We start from the raw sequence: 14,644 nt of genomic DNA, 5'->3' as shown, positions 1-14,644 counted from the left end.
CTTTTTCCGACTGAGAACCATGGCCTCGGATTTGGAGGTGCTGATTCTCATCCCCGCCGCTTCGCACACGGCTGCAAACCTCCCCAGTGCACGCTGCAAGTCTTGACTTGATGAAGCCAACAGGACCACATCGTCCGCAAAAAGCAGAGACGAGATCTCGCGGCCACCAAAACAGACACCCTCCGTTCCCTGACTGCGCCTAGAAATTCTGTCCATAAAAATAATGAACAGAATCGGTGACAAAGGGCAGCCCTGGCGGAGTCCAACATGCACCGGGAACAGGTTTGACTTACTGCCGGCAATGCGAACCAAGCTCCTGCTCCGGTCATACAGGGAACGAACAGCCCGTAGCAACGAGCCCCGAACCCCATAATCCCGAAGCACCCCCCACAGGATGCCACAAGGGACATGGTCGAATGCCTTCTCCAGGTCCACAAAACACATATGGACTGGTTGGGCAAACTCCCACGAACCCTCCAACACCCTAGTGAGGGTATAGAGCTGGTCCAGTGTTCCACGGCCAGGGCAAAAACCGCATTGCTCCTCCTGAATCCGAGGTTCGACTATCGGTCGGATTCTCCTTTCCAGTACCCTGGCATAGACTTTCCCAGGGAGGCTAAGGAGTGTGATCCCCCTGTAGTTGGAACACAATCTCCGGTCCCCCTTCTTAAAAAGAGGGACCACCACCCCGGTCTGCCAGTCCAGAGGCACCGTTCCCGAACTCCACGCGATGCTGCAGAGGCGTGTCAGCCAAGACAGCCCCACAACATCCAGAGACTTGAGAAACTCGGGGCGGATCTCATCCACCCCCGGAGCCTTGCCACCGAGGAGTTTTTTGACTACCTCAGCAACTTCAGCCAGGGTAATGGACGAGTCCCCCTCCAAGTCCCCAGCCTCAGCTTCCTCTACGGAAGGCGTGTCGGAGGGATTGAGGAGATCCTCAAAGTACTCCTTCCACCGCCCGAGAACATCCTCAGCTGAGGTCAGCAGCGCACCACTTCCACTGTAAACAGTGTTCGTGGAACACCGCTTCCCCCCTCTGAGTCGCCGGACGGTTTGCCAGAATCTCTTTGAGGCCGACCGAAAGTCTTCCTCCATGGCCTCACCGAACTCCTCCCAAGCCCGAGTTTTTGCCGCGGCGACTGCCAGAGCCGCGCTCCGTTTGGCCCGTCGGTACCTCTCAGCTGCTTCAGGAGTCCCATGAGCCAGCCAGGCCCGATAGAACTCCTTCTTCAGCTTGACGGCATCCCTTACTTCCGGTGTCCACCACCGTGTTCGGGGATTGCCGCCGCGACAGGCACCGGAGACCTTATGGCCGCAGCTCCGAACCGCCGCACCGACAATGGAGGAGCGGAACATAGTCCATTCGGACTCAATGTCCCCCACCTCCCTCGGGACCTGGTTGAAACTCTGTCGGAGGTGGGAGTTGAAGACCTCTCTGACAGGGGCCTCCGCCAAACGTTCCCAACAGACCCTCACTATGCGTTTGGGCCTGCCAGGTCTGTCCAGCTTTTTCCCCCGCCATCGAATCCAACTCACCACCAGGTGGTGATCAGTTGACAGCTCAGCCCCTCTCTTCACCCGAGTGTCCAAAACATATGGCCGAAGGTCAGAAGAAACGACTACAAAGTCGATCATCGACCTCCGACCTAGGGTGTCCTGGTGCCAAGTGCACTGGTGGACACCCTTATGCATGAACATGGTGTTCGTTATGGATAAACCGCGACTAGCACAGAAATCCAATAACAACTCACCGCTCGGGTTCAGATCAGGGAGGCCGTTCCTCCCAATCACGCCCCTCCAGGTATCACCGTCGCTGCCCACGTGGGCGTTAAAGTCCCCCAGTAGAACGACAGAGTCCCCAGTGGGAGCGCTTTCCAGCACGCCCCCCAGGGACTCTAAAAAGGCCGGGTACTCTACACTGCCGCTAGGCGCATAAGCACAAACGACAGTGAGAGACCGTTGCCTGACCCGAAGGCGTAGGGAGATGACCCTCTCATTCACCGGGGTAGACTCCAACACATGGCGGCTGAACTGGGGGGCTATTAATAAGCCCACACCAGCCCGCCGCCTCTCACCTTGGGCAACGCCAGAATAGTGGAGAGTCCACCCTCGATCGAGTAGAGTGGTTCCAGAACCCAAGCTGTGAGTGGAAGTGAGCCCGACTATATCTAGACGGTATCTCTCAACTTCCCGCACCAGCTCAGGCTCCTTCCCCGCCAGTGAGGTGACATTCCAAGTCCCAAAAACCAGAGTTGGCGCCCGAGGTTTGGGTCGGCCGGGCACTCGGCCCCGACCACCGCCCAAATCACAATGCACCGGCCCCTTACGGTTTCTCCGGCAGGTGGTGAGCCCACCGAAGAGCGGCTCCACGTTGTGGCTTCGGGCTGAGCCCGGCCAGGCCCCGTGGGCATAGACCTGGCCACCAGGCGCTCGCATGCGAGCCCCCCCCCCCAGGCCTGGCTCCAGGGTGGGGCCCCGGTGACCCCATACCGGGCGGGGTAAACGGACGCCTTGATTTTTTTGTCATAAGGGGTTTTTGAACCGCGCTTTGTCTCGTCTGTCATCCAGGACCTGTCTGCCATGGGAGACCCTACCAGGGGCATGTAGCCCCAGACAACATAGCTCCTGGACTCATTCAGGCACTCAAACCCCTCCACCACGATAAGGTGGCGGTTCACGGAGAAGAGGTGCAAGATTTCATAGTACCATACAGTGTTACACTTTGGTATTTGACTGTTGATCCTTCGGACAGTAACTGTTCTGGTTTGCTGGTGTATATATTCAGGATAATCTATTGCTCAGTTGATGGTTGGCTGAGAGAAACACTGCTTTCTGTGTCTGTTTTGTTTTCATGAGAGTTACCCTGCTTCTCATATTGAGATGAGTATTAAGATACCTGTCACTATATGCAATACATTGACATTGTGAGGTAACCCTCAGGAACCAGCATGGAGGCACAACAAGAACAACAACATTATCAAGATCCCATCCCCCACAGTGAGGCCCCACAGTAACCCTAAATTAATCCCTTCCCACAACTCCTTAACCACCAACACAACTGAAAGCACCAACTGCACGACCCACAGCAACAGCAGCACGATCAATGGCACTACCAGTCCCGCATGTAGTTCCTGCAGCTGTTCGTACCAATTGCTGTTCTCAATTTTCTGCACTGTCCTCATCACTTCCTGGAAATACTGTAGTGGCTTATATATTATCATCACGTGCAAGATCATAAACAGACCCAGCACTGGGAATGGGATCCAATTTAGCCACTTCTGCTGCGGCAACATCATCGTTGTCACTAAAAGCACCAACAGCATCAGAAGCAACAGCAACACCAGCTTCAGTGTACCCCCCAGAGTCTTCTCCTTCCTGATCTTGACTAACTTTTCACAAGTCATAGACATTATAACCATCTTGAAGGCTAGGAACAGCCCCAGCCCCGCACCCAGTGCCACATACAGTTCCTTATGTCCAGGTTTAAATGTCACTGTCACTGAGAGAGCCACCAGCACCAGATTCAGCAGCAGCATCACAACCAGGAAGAGCAGATACAGTTTATGTTTCAGCGTAATCTTCTTCTTCTTGAACTCTTGTACCGTCATCCATAATAACACCAATGCCCCCAGCAGCAGCAACACAGAAAGGAGCGGGAACAGCACTGTAAAAGAAAGAGGGGAGAAAAAAAAAAAAAAAAAAAAAAAGAGGATGTTCAATAAAATTTTAACAGATGTATGGATAAAAACAGCAGCAACAAAATTCAAATGAAGTTACAGTAACAATACCTGTAGGAGAAACAGTAACACTGACAGATACAGTGTTGATGGTGTCATTTGTCCTGTTGTCCATCACTCTGTACACACCACTGTCAGCTGGTGTTGTGTATTCCAGCATCAGAGTTGAGTTGTGGACAGACGCCCTGTGTTGGTACTGAGGTCCACAGTCTACAGAATCTCCCTCCACAGTACACACAGACACACTGGTGCAGCCACCAGAACTGAACAGAACACGGACTGGTTCTACAATGTGGAGCGGCAGGAAGAGGGACTCAGGTGACTGGATGGTGATGTTTGACTGACGGCCTGAGGGAACACAGATGGAGGTTATCAGGTCAGCAGCTGGTGAAGTGATTGAATATTTCGATAAATGACCAATAACCAACAGCAGCAGGACCTGTACGGGGTGAAAAATGTCCTTTTGTCTTCAAAAAATGTTAGATTAAGAACACTGATGATCCGGTTCTTGTACTTCTATGGAGTCAAACGTATCACACATAGTTAAGAGCTCAAGAAAACCTGCACCTCTGAGGAAGGAAACTGCAATAATGTATCAGCTCCACAATACAGTGCACCTGGGAAACATTTCTCAGGCTTTGACAGACCCTTGTATATTTACCTGCAATAGAAAGAATAATCCCTTCAGGTGTCCCTGTATTATATATATATATGGATATCCAGCACAGTCTGTCCATCTTTCTCCCAGCGGACGTTAAGATGACTGAGATTTGCCTGTTTGCTGACGTTGGCATAGCAGGGGAGAGTGACAGGGTCCCCAACCTGTGCAGTGATATTCCTGTCTGTGGACACTGAGAAAGTGAAAGAACAGACAGTAATGATAAATAAAACATGTAAATATTGCTGTAAAGAACACAACAAGCTGACAATTAGAACTGTGTACAGTTTTAGTACAAATTATCCTTTATAATATTATATATGTACTTAGCAGGTACTTTATTCAGTATAAGCTACAGAGCGTACAGTGTTATTACCCATTTACACAGGTGGATATTTTACCACAATAAGTGCTCCACTTAAGAACATGACACAGATTTGCAATCTAACCTAAAAAGTTACTCTGATGAGGTTATTGATCAGTTAAAAAAAATAAAGCACTGTCTAGGAATAAAAACACAAAAAAGATACTAAATACATCAATTAATGCAATACTGGCATTACAAAAAAGTGACAGAACCTGAGCTTGTAATGCAAAGGACAAAAACTTACCAGAAACACCTAGTTCCACCACAGCAAGATGATCAAACCCTGTGAAACAGTCATATAAACCTTCATCATTGTACTCAACAGGTGAGATGGTTAAAGAGAAGTTTCCATCCTCTATCCCTTTCTCAGAGAGCTGGGCTCTGCCCTCGTACCCAGGGCCTGCTGTGAACCGCCCCCGGAACCACTGGGCAACAAGTTGGCCTTCAGTTATCCTCCAGATCACATCTTGCTGCTCTGCTGGAGTGTTTTGTGTTCTATAGCAGTGCAGGACAGCAGTGCCTTTCAGGGACACAACTTGCAATGCAAAGAGTTCAGCTAGAAGCCCTGGAGATGGGGGTGGGAGGAACAGTTATTTTAACAAAGTACAGTAGGTAAAGTATATGCATGCACAGAGTGAATCTGACAACTTACAAGGATCTGAGTAACAAACTGCTAATATGTCAATTCTAATGCCAAACCCCAACCCAAAGTGCTGACACACACCAATCCAGGACCGTAAATGCTGTTTTTTCAAGAGTGAAGGTACAGCAAGTGGTAGGTTAACAAACTAGGTTTACGTGAGACTTTCATGTCTGCAGCTATGTCTTTCTCTTAAGGTAATGCATAAATTATACTTTTGCTGAGATGTGCATCGCTTTGGATAAAAGCATCTGCTTAATGAATGAATGTAAATGTAAGGTGTAAAAGAACCAAAGCGAAGGCAAACAAGCTACAGAAGAAGATCCTGTGACTTCTATATCTACCACCTGTGGGCCATCAGTAAAGCACTGCCTCTTAATCATCCTCCACCTCCAGAATTACGTGTTAATTCATAGTGACATGTTATTTGTCTTGTAGAGCAGACAACTTATTGTTTTTTTTTTTTTTTTTTTTTTTTTTTTAAATTTCTTAGTTATGCTTCTATTTCTTACTACAGTTATATGCTTGCATATTAGTGAATTTCGTATGATGCTTGTGGTAAAAAGGGGTGCAGATGAGTACAGAGACCCTGGTCAAAAAGGGGTGCAGATGAGTACAGACAGCCTGGTCTCACTCTGGGTCATGGTTCTTCATCAGCCTTTCTTATTTACAACGTGTTATAAACAACTCCGTCAGCGGGCTCAGAACACCGAGGTGCGAGCACCAGCCACCTCGATCGAGAGAGAGAGAACCGCTCGGCTGCTCTGCTCCCATCTGAAGTTCAGTCGCTTAGTCCACTACAACCATTTGTGCCAGTGCACATCACAGCAGGACCTGAACTTTACAGGACAAACCCAAAACTCAGAAAGATGGCAGATGGAATCAATTAGAATAACAATTTATTCAATGGCAAATATTCCCCAGCCATTAAAAGAAGGTACCAGAAAAGAAAGAGTGCCCTCCAGCTCCTCAACTGTAGAACTCGGAAACAGTATCATTCACACAAAGACAAACAATCCAAGGAACGTAACTGACCACTTTGCACAGTTAATTACAAGGCTGGCACTGAAAGCCACTGAAACTTTCCCATTTCCCTCAAAAATAGTGGAGACTGATGTTACCAAACTGCACTCCTCCATACAGCATCCAGTAAATTAATGCTGTGGTCTCTATACAAGTGGGCAACACAAGTGCATAAAATCTGTCATGGCAGTAAAGCACAGTAAATTGAACATGAATTGACAGAGATGGACTAATGTTAAACTTCAGGATCAATCAGATCATGTGTGATTATTGTACTTATTATACTGCAGTTACAATAGAGTGACAAAAATTCACGTCACATGCTAGAACTCTGTGCGGTATTTGCTAATCCTATGGCAGATATTTACCACGGGGGGGGAAACACTCTCATAGCTCAAGAGTCTAGGTTTTTGCTCATTATACATGTTATTTCAACTGATCATTATGAATAACTCAATTCTCAGGTCCGAAAGGACTTGTGTTCACAATGAAGAACCACCCTGTGATGGACTGGAATCCTGTCCAACCTGTATCCTTGACTAGCTTTGTACCCTATGCTCCTGGTATAAGTTCCAGACCACCGGGAACCTGACTGTGACAACTGATTACGCTTTATTAATTTCTGATCACAGTAAAAGCTTACTAAAAGGAAAAGGGATCGAAGAAAATAGTTAGTGGAAAATAATTCATACAAAAGTTAAGTGACGCACATTCTGTTTAACGTGATTTGAACTGTGTAATAGTCAATCAAAAGCACATTCTCCAGCAGTGTTAGCAGTTGTTAGTTCATGCCACAGTAAAACACATTTTAGTCAGGCTGTGGAGAACTTATACACATCCTCATGTTGTACTCTTTTCTACCAAGTACTGAAGTAGTTGAACGATCAGACATCAGCTCCAAGAGTTTGGTAGAGAGAGTTTTTCCATGTTTATTTTCATTAGATCAGTAGGGGGGGGGGGGAAAAAAAAAAAAATCCAATATAGTAATCGGACAACAACTTTTAAGTTTCAGTTACTCCTCAGTTCAATGGTGTTAGTGCACCTCCAGATAGAGAGCTCTCTCTCTCTCTCTCTCTCTCTCTCTCTCTCTCTCTCTCTCATACACACACAGAAATACAGACTTACCAGTGAAGATCAGGAACACACACACACACACACACACACACACACACATTTTCAGAACCGCTTGTCCCATACGGGGTCACGGGGAACCAGAGCCTACCCGGCAACACAGGGCGTAAGGCCGGAGGGGGAGGGGACACACCCAGGACGGGACGCCAGTCCATCACAAGGCACCCCAAGTGGGACTTGAACCCCAGACCCACCAGAGAGCAGGACTGTGGTCCAACCCACTGCACCACCGCACCCCCCAGATCAGGAACACTGAGCTCAAATTCATCATGTCCACAGTTCAGAAAACTGTTAAATATCTGCAAAGGATCACATTGATAAGTTCTAATTTTGCTATTTAGTTGCCCTTTTATCACATAACCTACATATATTAATAATTTACAAAACAGACCGCATAATGGATAAAGATTATGCATAAAGTTATGCTCACAGAAGTTTCAAATAAACCGCAGTTGAATTTTCATGCATTTTAATAACAAATCTTGACATTTCAGGTCCATCATTAATCTGTTTATCAGAAATATTTTAAAGTCCCTGGATCAAGAACTTAATACGATGGGGCTCTGCTCATGAGACCTTATGTTCCTGGGCTTGTTCCCAGCTCATCCACGCTCCCTGCTGCTGCATCCCTATCTTCCTGGACATCTGTTCTTCCTTTTCTGCATGCACCTCTCCCTTTAACACCTCCTGCTTCTCCTTCCTCTGGACTTCCATGTATCGCAAGCAGACCTGCTCCTCCAGATGCTACTATACCCACCACCAGCACGCCGTGCTGTCGCAGCCAGCATCATTCTCCACTTCCTTCCTGTCCTTACCTCGATGTCTGCACCAGCAATGCGAAAATCACCGGAGTCCCTGTATTGCAGTACTTCCCTTGCCTATTTTACCTTAAACTCCTCCTCTGAGAAAGGTACCTGTTACACTGCCTGTACAAGACAACACTGAGCATCTCCTTCCTGTCCTCCTAACCTGCTTCTCACCCTAAACTGGTCCAGTGAACATTAAATAGCTCCACAAAATGGGTAGAAAAATCACAAGTTGTTCAACTCTCTAAGTGTAACTCTGAAGAGAGAGAAAAAAAAAAAAAAAAAAAAAAAAAAAACCCCCATCAGCTTGAATGAATGAATGTAAATTACCGACAGTGGAAAAAGAGAACCGGTGCGCAGAAAGTAACCCTAAAGTGGAAAAAGAGAAGGTGTTTAAATAAATAGTAGTGAATGACCCCTCAAACAAGCGAGTCGCGGTCCACGGTCACGACATGCAGTGACAGTCTTTTCTGATGCTCTGTTTCTGACAATCCTGTTTAACCAGTAAAGAAACACGGCGATCAGACACATGACGTAACTGCGCGCGGTGCGAAAACACAAAAATCGTTCTCCTCAGTCTTATTTGTCACGTGAGAGGACAACGTTGCCTGAAACACGGGCAGCTCGAGACGAGGTCGCGCTAAGCGCCACGGTAACCATCCACCCGGACCACCGAGCTGCAAATGATCTTATCTCGAGTTGGACGACAGAACGGAACTTCTGAGACACCAGTACAAGAACCACCACCAACGTAAAACCCACCAGTAAAGCAAAACGAAGATGAAATTGGCTAAAGATACAAGTTGGCAGGTCGCGAACCCGTTACTCTGTCACTCAGGTGAGATATAATTTACCAAAACTTAAGGTTAAGCCTGGACGAATATGCCGAAAATAATGAAGCTCCCTTTAAAGCGCGAGACTAAACACTGATAAAAGCAAAACGGCAACTTACTGTTCTACTTCCTTCACGTGGAGGACTCCGTTTAGAAATTGTTTCGTCTCATAAATAGTGATCATCAGTCACGGAGCCTTATCTTTCCGCAGCGCTGTTTTAAAAAACCGCCATTCACCTACGCCTCAAGCAGGAGCAGCGTAGGAGTCACGTTCGTAGAACACTATATGATGTCTCCTGTCCGATCGCCCCGCCCCCCAACTACCTAATTGGTCCCTTGGGGCGGGGCTTTGGTGAGAGGACCGTTCTTTCCTTCTCCGGCAGATCCAGCAAGCTTTTAACCCTTTGGCCAACTAGGGAAACACACACACACACACACACACACACACACACATTTTCAGAACCCCTTGTCCCATACAGGGTCACGGGGAACCGGAGCCTACCCGGTAACACAGGGCGTAAGGCCGGAGGGGGAGGGGACACACCCAGGACGGGACGCCAGTCCGTCGCAAGGCACCCCAAGCGGGACTCGAACCCCAGACTCACCTGAAAGCAGGACCATGGTCCAACCCACTGCGCCACCACACCCCCACTAGGGAAACACGTCAAGCACAATTAAATATCGGTACAAATGCTCCTAAGTGAAATGTCCCTAAGGGAAATGTGACATGTCGCTGAGCGGCGCTTGACTCTATTTAAACGGCGGTACAGCCGGAAGAAGTCACTAAGTAAGAATACAGAAAGAAAGGAATATTCGTGAAACGTTTCTCTCGACCCAGAACCTCGGCTTGCAGCAACCCCGCTCGGGACAAGCGGCTTCAGTCAGTGTGTGTGTGTGTGTGTATGGGTCAGTTATATTTTTTGAAGCCAGGAAGGGGAATTGTTATAATTGTAATACTTCAGAAAACGAAAGAAAATGATAATAAAGACGCACCACACCGCCGGTAGTCATTTCAGACTACTTAAAAGTGCTTTCGTTTTCTGAATTATTTATGTGCCTATTTGCGTTTTGATCTTTTCGCTTGTTTGGTCTAATTTCTTCGTTGCTTCATTCATTGACGAGACGACTTCACTTCTTGTCTTACTTTTGTTTGATGAGTTAATACTCGGACTGCAAATGCAAAAAAGCCGCTTATTCGCAGTAGAACGTCAAGTCAAAACGAAAAACGGTTTGGAGAAGAAAAAACTGCGGTCGCCGTTTGAGCGCGATACTAGTTTGAAGAATCGCGCTTCAACCACAGAGAGGCTCAGCTGACAAGGAAGGAGCAAACGGAAGCTGGAGTTGCTTGCTAAGATTTTGCGAATTCTGCGCGTAGAGGTGTCTGTGGTGTCCGAAGGTGCTTGAAGTTTTACTTATTGCATAACTCTCTCTGTGTGTGACTATATTCTCAGAATAGTGTGTGACTGACACACAGAGAGTAATTCTGTGCGGTACGGATGAGTCACCCATTGTAAGTAGTCTATCTAGCAGTGTAAGTTACCTCGGTGAATAGGTGTGTGGGCTGATAACACTACATACTAGATCCGTGGAAGTCGCATTGAAGGAAAGCGTCTGTTAAATAAATAAATGTGTCCTGCATTTAAATGTCGACAGTCCCAGCCCACCGAGAAAAACTAAATCATTTGTGATCTGAAAAATTTAATTCATATATATTTACAGGAAACAAAGAGTCAGTTGATTGAAATCACCACCGCTACACAAGCTTAGTTAGAGCAAACATCAACAGTGTCGTAATCCGGATGCAACCTTAACATTATTTGAGTGGGGTGTCATTGAAACTAAATCGCTAACTTTTCGAAAGTGTATTGTTTCATCTTACATTTATAATATTAACGTGAAACTTTAAAAAATTAAAAACATTTAATTCAAACATTAAAAATTAAAAATTATTTTAATTTAAAAATTAATTCAAATTAAAACATTAATTAAAAAATATACGAATAAAACCAAGGTCTCTGGTGTTTTATATTATGTTTTTTTTTTCTAAACTCTATCCAGTGACGTGTTCCCACCTGTGAATAATGGAGGTTCCCTTTCGGGCGGAGGTAAACTGTATTTTCTCTCTGATTAAAAACAGCTACTTGCTATACTTCTGGTGTGTGAAGAAGTAAACTTTCACGTACATTTGTTTCCATGTATTTGTGCTCTGAACGGGTCCTTGTTTGTCGCCTTATAACTGGCTGACGCTTATGAAAAGTGAACCTCATCTAGTGACAGTAGTAACGCATTCCCTAAGCTATTTTTTTTTTTAAATTGTCATTGTTTCTGAGCTCTACTTTTCTAAATATCCTCACTCACCTATTTAGAAATCTCGTGAAACGAATGGTAAATCACGTTAATCATTTAAGGAAATGAATTGATGGACCTGTTTGCCTCAACCAAGGAAAGTAAAAATAACTGTAATGTATTTTTTATATTATATATTATTGTAGAAGACCCAGCGACTGATGATGGTTAGTTGATTTATTGAAACTAACTTGACAGCCTCCTCCAACGTAAGAGCTGGTGTAAAAAAAAAAAAAAAAAAACAAATATATTTAACATTTAACTTCCGTTCAGTCCTTCGCCTTATCAGAGTACACTGACTGTACGTTAAACACAGCCGTAACCATCTTATTTCATGGACAAAACAAGTACACACACACACACACACCGCTTGTCCCATTCGGGGTCACGGGGAACCGGAGCCTACCCGGCAACACAGGGCGTAAGGCCGGAGGGGGAGAGGACACACCCAGGACGGGACGCCAGTCCGCCGCAAGGCACCCCAAGCGGGACTCGAACCCCAGACCCACTGGAGAGCAGGACTGCGGTCCAAAAAGAAAACATTTACAACAATATACATGTACAAACTTTATGCCTCTTCGGAGGGTTGCGAATCATTGTATTAAATAAATTCTTTAGTTCCTGCAATATCTGCGCCCCAACCGCATTAAACTAATTAGTAAAATCAAAATGCAGGGCTTGGGAATACAAGACCGTGTCAAAATAAAAGCCCCCTTATAATGACCGTATGCCATTGCAGTTATATGACAAAATAAAAGTACAAATACAAAAGGAAAAATTTAACAAAGGTATTCACAAAGGAAGACAAGTTTTAAACATCAACTGGGGTCCTTTTGTACTGTTCTGTGAGATATTTCTAGATCTGTTTTGGTTTCCTCCCACCTAGTGGTCATTTAGGAGAATAACATTATTCTTCATGTTATTTTTTACTATTACGTTATTGGATGGATAGGCCATGTGACACAAGCATACACGTGGTTTTAAAAAAAAATCTGGAAGCGTTTTCGGGGAGGGGGTGCGGTGGCGCAGTGGGTTGGACCGCAGTCCTGCTCTCCCGTGGGTCTGGGGTTTGAGTCCCACTAGGGGTGCTTTGCGATGGACTGGCCTCCCGTCCTGGGTGTGTCCCCTCCCCCTCCGGCCTTACGCCCTGTGTTACCGGGTGGGCTCCGGTTCCCCGCGACCCCGTATGGGACGAGCGGCTGTGTGTGTGTGTTTTCGGTGATGTGCGCCATGCGGTGAGCTTGCAACTCCAGTGCCTTCCAAACCATCGCTTGTAAGTTGCGTTTACATTTTTAGTAAATCATAGCAGCGTGAATGCAATACTTACGTTATGTCAACAGTGTAGACAGCATTTAGGTGTATTGATGGATATTTGTATTTAAAGATGTGTAATTGACGTTTATGTATTGTTTTAGTTTTACAAAAAAGACTGTACTTTCATGAGAAAGAAGACAACAGTAAGGCATTCAACTTTACTCCAGCCTCTGACTTTCTCTGGAAGCTTGTTAGCTATCTGTCGATTTTGTGTTTAGCGCACCGAGGACAGAATACCTTTACATATAATAATATGTCCAGAAGGGGTTGAAGTTTGATGTCTTTAACACATCACTACCTGGAAGTTATGCTTGTAAAAATGTGCCTGTTGTCACCTCTAGAAATGGAAGGACTTAAGTGAATAACAGTGACGAGAGACTCATGTCCCAATCCATTGACATCATTTACCTTTTTTCTCCCTTTGTCAGATTTCTTTGTTGTCCGGAGTTTGGACGGATGTCCAGGTGGAGATGTCTGCGTGTCCCGATGCACCTTGTGTCCCTGCGCTGGGCAGTGGAGACAGTCTCCATCAACAAGGTGTCCACAGCAAGGGCCTGTTTCTCCCTCATGTCCACATCTGTTGTTAATGTTGCCAGTTGTGGGAATCTATTTCGTCCACTGTTGTTATTATAACCATTCATCTAGGTATTGCCTTTCTGAAGGTGACTTTGCAATGTTAAGCTTAATTAAAAAAACTGATAGAGAGCAGGCAGTGTAGTGGTTAGCGCTGCTGCCTTTGAATCAGAATCAGAACGAGCTTTATTGCCAAGTATGTTCACACATACAAGGAATTTGTCTTGGTGACAGGAACTTCCAGAGCACAGACAGAATGACAGTGGCAAGATAGATGAGAAGATAGAGTATGTGAATAAGAGTTGAAAAATATATGAAAATATACAGTACCCAATATTATATACAAAAATAGTCACTAGTTACAAATGCAAGGGAGTGTGAGAAGAGATATGATGTGATAAAAGTTAGAAATATAAATATAAATAGCATTATGTATTGCACTGGTTTACTCTCTAGGGGAGAGATTTAGGTGTTCATGAGGTAGATGGCCTGAGGAAGGAAACTTTTCTTATGCCTGGCTGTCCTGGTGCTCAGTGCTCTGTAGCGCCGGCCAGATGGCAAGGGTTCGAAGAGGAAGTGGCCTGGATGCGAGGGGTCTAGAATGATTTTGCTAGCCCTTTTACTGACTCTGGACGAGTGCAGTTCTTGGAGAGCTGGGGGGGATGTGCCGATGATTCTTCCAGCAGTCCGAACTATCTGCTGTAATCTTCTGATGTCTGACTTCGTAGCTGAGCCGAACCAGACAGTTATAGAAGTGCAGAGGACAGACTCGATGACTGCAGAGTAGAATTGCATCAGTAGCTCCTGTGGCAGGTTGAACTTCCTCAGCTGGCGAAGGAAGTACAACCTCTGCTGGGCCTTCTTCACAATGGAGTCTATGTGGAACTCCCACTTCAGGTCCTGTGAGATGGTGGTGCCCAGGAACCTGAATGACTCCACTGTTGCCACAGTGCTGTTCATGATGGTGAGTGGGGATAATGCTGAGGTGTTTCTCCTGAAGTCTACGATCATCTCCACCGTTTTGAGCGTGTTCAGCTCCAGGTTGTTATGACTGCACCAGACAGCCAGCTATTGGACCTCCTGCCTGTAAGCAGACTCGTCACCATCCCGGATGAGGCCGATGAGTGTGGTGTCGTCTGCAAACTTCAGGAGTTTGACAGAGGGGTCTTTAGCGGTGCAGTCGTTGGTGTACAGGGAGAAGAGCAGTGGGGAG

The 14,644-nt window shown here is 46.0% G+C and overlaps 1 protein-coding gene and 1 long non-coding RNA gene across 2 annotated transcripts in view; both read right to left on the bottom strand.

Annotated features, from left to right (window-relative positions):
- LOC114910699 (polymeric immunoglobulin receptor-like) overlaps positions 1 to 14,644 on the bottom strand; it is an 80,417-nt gene that overhangs the window by 22,466 nt on the left and 43,307 nt on the right. The gene's annotated exons all lie outside the window — the stretch shown is intronic.
- LOC114910711 (uncharacterized) lies at positions 3,603 to 5,519 on the bottom strand. Its single transcript, XR_003797758.1, has 4 exons — positions 5,010 to 5,519; positions 4,402 to 4,591; positions 3,792 to 4,088; positions 3,603 to 3,667 (listed from the first exon to the last, which is right to left on the bottom strand). It is a non-coding gene; the product is annotated as an uncharacterized LOC114910711 (long non-coding RNA).

Source organism: Scleropages formosus, chromosome 6 (assembly GCF_900964775.1).
Source record: "Scleropages formosus chromosome 6, fSclFor1.1, whole genome shotgun sequence".
Classification (NCBI taxonomy): domain Eukaryota; kingdom Metazoa; phylum Chordata; class Actinopteri; order Osteoglossiformes; family Osteoglossidae; genus Scleropages; species Scleropages formosus.
Note: the sequence above shows the minus strand (reverse complement) of the source record. Positions and strands in the feature narration are given on the sequence as shown.